This window comes from Balaenoptera acutorostrata, chromosome 6, assembly GCF_949987535.1.
Source record: "Balaenoptera acutorostrata chromosome 6, mBalAcu1.1, whole genome shotgun sequence".
NCBI lineage: Eukaryota > Metazoa > Chordata > Mammalia > Artiodactyla > Balaenopteridae > Balaenoptera > Balaenoptera acutorostrata.
In genome coordinates this window covers 106497041-106503574 of record NC_080069.1, presented here as the reverse complement: position 1 = coordinate 106503574, position 6534 = coordinate 106497041, and positions in this window count along the sequence as shown.

The following is a 6534-nucleotide window of genomic DNA, read 5'->3' as shown; positions in this document are numbered from 1 at the left end:
AGGGAATGAGATCATCTGTCTGGTCTGTCAGGAGCATGCTCCTTAGGTCTTCTCATTCCACATTACATCATGCTGGAAAGAGAAAGCGTCTGGATATTCCTTACGCAATCTGCAGGGGTGTGAAGCCAAGGAGATGCTGCTTGCTGTGTCGTGATTCCCCAGCTCTGCTCACACAGGAGCACGCACTCCCGTTGCTAACTCTGCCAACAGTTACAGAATGCCCACCAGGTGCCTGAGATTTTCAACGTAAAGATAATCTCGCACATTCATTAACTTAATGAACGTTTATTTTGAGTGTTTACTACGTGACAGGTACTATTATAGGTGCTGGGGATAGAGAGGTGAACAAAACACACAAAAATCCCTGCCTTCATGTGGCAGGCATTTTACTGCAAGAGATGGCCAACTAACAAATCAACATCTGACTATATAATACATGGTCAGAGAAGTGCTCCGAAGTAAAAATGAAGCAGGATGAGAAAGTAGAGCGTATAGGATGGCTATTTTGGATAAGATAATCAAGGTAAGTCCCTCTAACAAGGTGCCGTTTGTGCAGAGGCCAGAATGAATTGAAGCATGTACCGACAAACGTCTCTGGAGGAAAGCAAGAGATCTCCAAGCAGAGAGAACAGCAAGGGCAAAGGTTCTGAGACTACAGAGTGTTTTAGTTAGAGAGGCTACTGTTTTTCACATGCATTATCTTGGAGCATCTCTATAATCCCATAGCCCCAGGTTAACCCCAGGAGGGATTCGTCCCATCATCATACAGTCATACAGGTGATAAAACTGTATATCCAAGATGGTGTCATACACCTTCTCTGTAAACAAGTCTCTCTCTCTCTATATATATATATCTTACATATCGCAGATTCAGCCCTCACTCAGTTCTGCTTTTATTTAATTCTCACATGTGCTTTCTGTTAGACGTTCTTTCTATAGAAGGAAAATTAAAGTAAGAGTTTTGTGATTGAGATTAACAGCAAAGAAAAGCAAGAGGAAAGAATTCTCCCACTTCCTCTCTGGTTTGCATATGAATATTGAAGGTCTTGCTACTTTTGAAGAAAAAGTTCTAGACAGTCTATCTAGCTACGTCTTTGGTCATGTGTAATGCGCCAGCCAGTTGAGAGTTATTCCATTCCATTCCATTCCATCCTCGTGCCCAGGATAACAGAAAGCCACCATTCTTTCTGTGGACCGAACGGACAGGCTCGCTGTTGCTATGGGCACTCGCATTCAGTGCAAAGAGTTGCTACAAACCAACTTGTGTCAACCTTTTGTCTTAGCCCTTCATAATCATGAACAGATATTATTACTCAAACTGTCACTGAAACTACTTTCAAAAGGTTCTTTTACATATAAACACTGGGGAAGCCTTCAAACTCATCCATTTTGCTAATAATGAGGACCCAGTTTCAAGAAGCTTAGGGTGTGGAGGCTCTGATTGGGTCTATTTTTTTTAAAAAAAAGGAAGAAATGGTAACAGAAAGCAAAGGAGAGTTAAGAATGAAGGAAATGGGGAAATGAATTAACATTAATTATGTACCAGGCACATTTAGTACTCATCATAACCATATAAGGTAGATATCTTTATTCCTGTATAACGACAATGTGAAGTTCATGAAGATTCCAGAAAGAGCTAAAGATCAAATAGCTGGTGAATGCCTCAGTTGAGATTCAAACCCAGGTTTAGCTTCTCTCTACTAATCTATCTGCTAAGGCCTTCGTTTTCTCTCTGAAAAGTCAGAGATAGTCAAAAAGTCCATGATTTCTGGTGTCTACAGCTCTATTAAAATTGTTGATCATTAAAAAGTTCAAGAGACTGAAATTTTTGCCTGGTACACCCAAATATCTAGCAGGTCCATCTTTAAACAGAGGATAATATCCCTTTAAAATAAGCATTCCAAAAAGTTCTGGCCCCCAGCTCCTGGCTCCCATTTGAGGATATTCAGTGGGGCTCCCATAATAGACATAAATAGCACTGGGTAATCCTCAAGGCTCCTCGCCGAGTGACCACTGATGCAGTTTGAGGTTTGGATGACACTGTCACAGGAAGTACTGGAAGCAACTAGTATTGTGACGCTTAGAATGATGGCTTCTTTACAGAGGAAGCAGAACTATTCCCACTAAAATGATTTCAGAAGTCACTTTGATTCATCACGTAACTTGTCAGGTGGTGATTATTTGTTTACATGGCTGACTTTCCATTGGGGATGCTGGCTGACCCTGGAGAATGGGTACCATGCCTTAGTCATGTCTATGTCCCCGTAGCATGCCACAGGGTTGGCACTCCATCAGATTTTAGTAAATGGATGTGAGTTATCTGCTGCTGCAAAACAAACCACTCCAAAACGTGGGGCTTAAAGCAAAAACCATTTCTTTAGCTCACAGTTCTGCGGGTCAGCAATTTAGGCAGGTATAGCTGGTGGCTCTTCTGCCGCCCGGCTCCCTCCTGAGAATGAGGTTAGCTGTGTACAGTGAGGCAGTTCAGTTTCTGATCGTGGCTGCGCGCACGTGCCCCTCCCCCTCCTGCACTCTGGCCCAATTCTGTTCCCACGGCATGACAGGGATGGCAAGAGCAAGCGAGAGAAACAGAAGCACGCCGAAACAGAACTTCTCACAGCCTGGACTCAGACTGGCACATTATAACTTCTGTCACATTCTATTAGGTGAATCAAGATACAAGGGCAGCCAGATTCAAAGCCTGGGGAAATAGACTACCCTTTGATGAACGGGCGGCAACGTCACATGGCAACGGATGTGGGATGAGCAGAGAATCAGGACCATTTTTCCAACCGACCACAAAATATTTGTCATGAATGAAAGGCACAGCATATCAAATGATAATATGAGATCTGTTTTCTCACCAAAATCAATGCCCCCCTCATAAATAGTTTACTTTCTAACCCAGAAGAAGGACATAGAGGTCTCCAATCGCAAACGTGAGATAGCCCACATTCCACACGCAGCAAAGACCAGGACACGAGACACGAAAGGTTTGATGTTCCAGATTAGAAGACTGGAGTTCATGGTTTCTGTTCTGGTTTGGTTTTTCCCTTGGGAGAACAAGAGTTTCCTGACCTAATTGTCTGCATGGATTTAAGTTAATAGTGCCAATTCTCTGTTTTACCCCGAGAGGCAGTGTTGGATGAGTTCGTGAAAGAACATGCTTTGAAGTCAGGCAGACTGAGTTTCAAATTCTGGCTCCTGCATGGTCTAGTCACATGACCTGGTGTAATTTACCAGTGACCTGGTAAACTCACTCTTCCGGGTTGGTTTCTTTATAAGATGGGGATTAATAATAACCACTATGCATGTCTATTAGGATTATTAAATGAGATGGTATATGCACAGCACCTAATACGGTGCCAGACACAACATAGGTCACAAATAAATATCAGTCCCCTTCAAACCTTTCTTCCCTGAGCCTCTCTGCACTGCTGGAGGGTACCTTCCCATAAATCCAGGATAGGAAGAAGCTTCTTGAAACATCGTTCTGGGAATACTCAAATCCAATAGTAAACATTGGGCATCATTTTCACTGAAAATTAGAGTAAGTTAAGTAACTTAACTGAACAGCAATTTAAACAAGTATTTCATATAAAACACATACATGTGAATTCGTACCTGGCCAGTATTTAATTAATAAAACATGTGGCTTCAAAGAAATTTCCAATGGGCAGGAGTCCACTTTAGGCTATACTATATGCATGTCCCTATAGTTGAGCAGATTTTGGAGGTCAAAGTTTAAGAATCAAATGTAGGGTAATACCCACCCAGAGCCCATCTTGCCATTAGGGATTCTTAGAGATATTGATTTCTCTACTTCCATGCCTGCAACTGAACAAGCTCCCCTCTGCTTTTTCTTCCATTGCCGGTCCTTCATTCCTGAAAAGAAAACTGGCTGACATAAATTTCCCCTTTGCTCTAGTTCATGTTCCGTCTTCCAGCTGAACCTCCCCCCACCTCTCCACTCACACCCAATACTTACTTTTCCCCCTTTTCTCACATTCCAGAAGATTCCAGTGTGATTTGTTCAGCCTTTAGATAAGCTTTGACTACCTGAACACTGCTCATAAAAGAGCCTGGTGGGAGGGGAATCAGCCACAGTCTGTGATGACTTTTCCTGCCTAGCTCCAGCTTTCCAACAGAGCGATATATTTCTTGCGGGTCACCTTCGTGTGTCACGAACATTCAGTCCAAACTCCCAGACATCAGTGCAGATCCATCTCAGTAACTACGATCACCACCGACGTGGCATGCATCACGTCCGGTCCTTTCGACACAATGAGGTCACCAGAGACTAAAAGAACTGGATGAGTTATGTAGTTTTAAATGCATTCACATAGACACCTGTCCAGAGCAAAGAGGTTCTGAAATCAGACAATCGGGCAGCAGGGGGTTGGTTCCAAGCTCTGAGTCAGGAAGCAGAGCTGAACTAACTGATTCACAGTCAAGCCCCCATGCACCACTGACTGTGCGGCTTTGAGAAGTGAGTTCATTTCTCTTTGCCTCAGTTTCCTCACTTGTGCAATGCAGATGATAATGCAACTTACTTTACAAGGTTGTCGTGGGACTTGAATGAGTTAACTGGGTGTTGGCATACACAAACGTTTGATTTCTGAGATTGACATATACACACTACTATTTATACATAAAACAGATAACTAATAAGAACCTGCTGTATAGCACAGGGAACTCTACTCAATACTCTGTAATGACCTATATGGGAAAAGAATCTAAAAAAGAGTGGATATATGTATATGTATAACTGATTCACTTTGCTGTACAGCAGAAACTAACACAACACTGTAAATCAATTGTACTGCAATAAAAATTAATTTAAAAAATTTCTGCAGTTCCAATTAATTGATTGCTGTGTGACCTTGGGCAGGTTAACAAACCTTTTTGCATCTCAGTTTACAAATAGAGATAACAACTTTTGCCTCAAAAGATTATTGTAAGAATTCAAGGTATGGTATGTGATTAGCAATACTCTCAGAGACTAGTAGCGGATATTTTTAGTGATAGCGAGAATCACCATCACCATGAAGTCAATGAGCAGGATAATGATTGCCTGAGGCAAAAGAGGAGTTATTTTAAATATCAAATCACACTTGAAAATTAAGTCTTAGGAATATATTATGTAGAGAGACAAACATGAGAAGTGAGGGTATTGGAATTGACCAACTGGATTTGAGTTACTGAATCCACCACTTAGCAGGAGCAAGACATGTTATTTGACTTCTCTTTGTTTCTTTTTCCTCATCAGAAAGACTGGAAAAATACCACCTACCTTGCAAGACTATTGTAGGATTAAATGGGATCCTAAGTAAAGCACTTGGCACGTTGTTAGAGCTCAATAAATGGTGTTTATTCTAAATCAAAGGTCTCAGACAGAAAAAACGACCTGTAATTTTTATTAATATGAAGTGAATTTAAAAAAAAAAAACATGATTTATCCTTGTGAACTTGGCTCGGGCTAAGTTAATGAAGACAGAAGAGAGAAGAGAAATGGGGGTTAGAAGGACTAAGTATACAGAGCAGGGAGGGAGTTTCGCTGAGGTTAGCTATAAGGAATTTGTGGTTTGATTCAAAAGACTTTGGCTTTATGAGGTTTGAAGGCCCTTTTCAAAAGGAAAACCAGATGTATTAATGGAAAATTTATGCAAACAGTGCGATCTTCAGCAAATGCTGCTTTGAGTCTAATTCCGTTATACTGGGTAGGCGGTGCAGTGGAGACGGATCCTGGGGTATTTTTAAAAACTCATTTGATCCTGTCTTGCAGACCTTTGGTGATGTCCTCAAACGGGGCAGGTCATGAGACCAGTACTTTGTAAGCAAAAAGTCCCAGAACCACGAACAGATGAATGATTACACTATAGCCAGAAAGCCGTAGGGTTTCCCAGCTCAGACTCCTGCTTTAAATTGTTGAAGAAAGCCAGGCTTTTCTCCCCAGGACTCCTGCATGTTCAGGCCCAAGGGTCTCCCAGCACAGTCAACAGGGATGAGTTGCTTTTCAAAGCGCCCCTGTCACTTGCCCCTAAGTCCCAGAGGTAAAGGGGAATCATGAGATAATTAATAGTACTTAAGTTACATTTCTTCGGCACCTAAACTGCAAAGACAATAAATTTTCTACGGAGTTTTTGAGAATTAACTGGCAGTCCTCATGAAAAGGCTTGGAATGCTTGAAAATATACAAGGCAAAAATCATCTCAAGATAACGAGACAAATGTATATAGTGTGGGTGCTTACTATAAGGTGTGGTGAGTAAACTGGAGAGGCCAGGACCCTGGAAGGGAGGGGGCATAAGGACATTAGCAGAAAAAGTGAGATACAAAGTGAGTGCAGGTAGCTTGGGGATGACGAGTACTGGGTGAGCCAACATTGGGCATATGCAGGGCTCTCCCTTTTACGGGTCCCTAGACATACTTGCTGGGACAGGAGTTGATTTTTAAAGGGGCTGCATGGAGGTAGGTAGCCCAGAGGAGTGCAGTCAGGGACCAACGTTAAACTCTTGTATCTTTAAGTCCATCC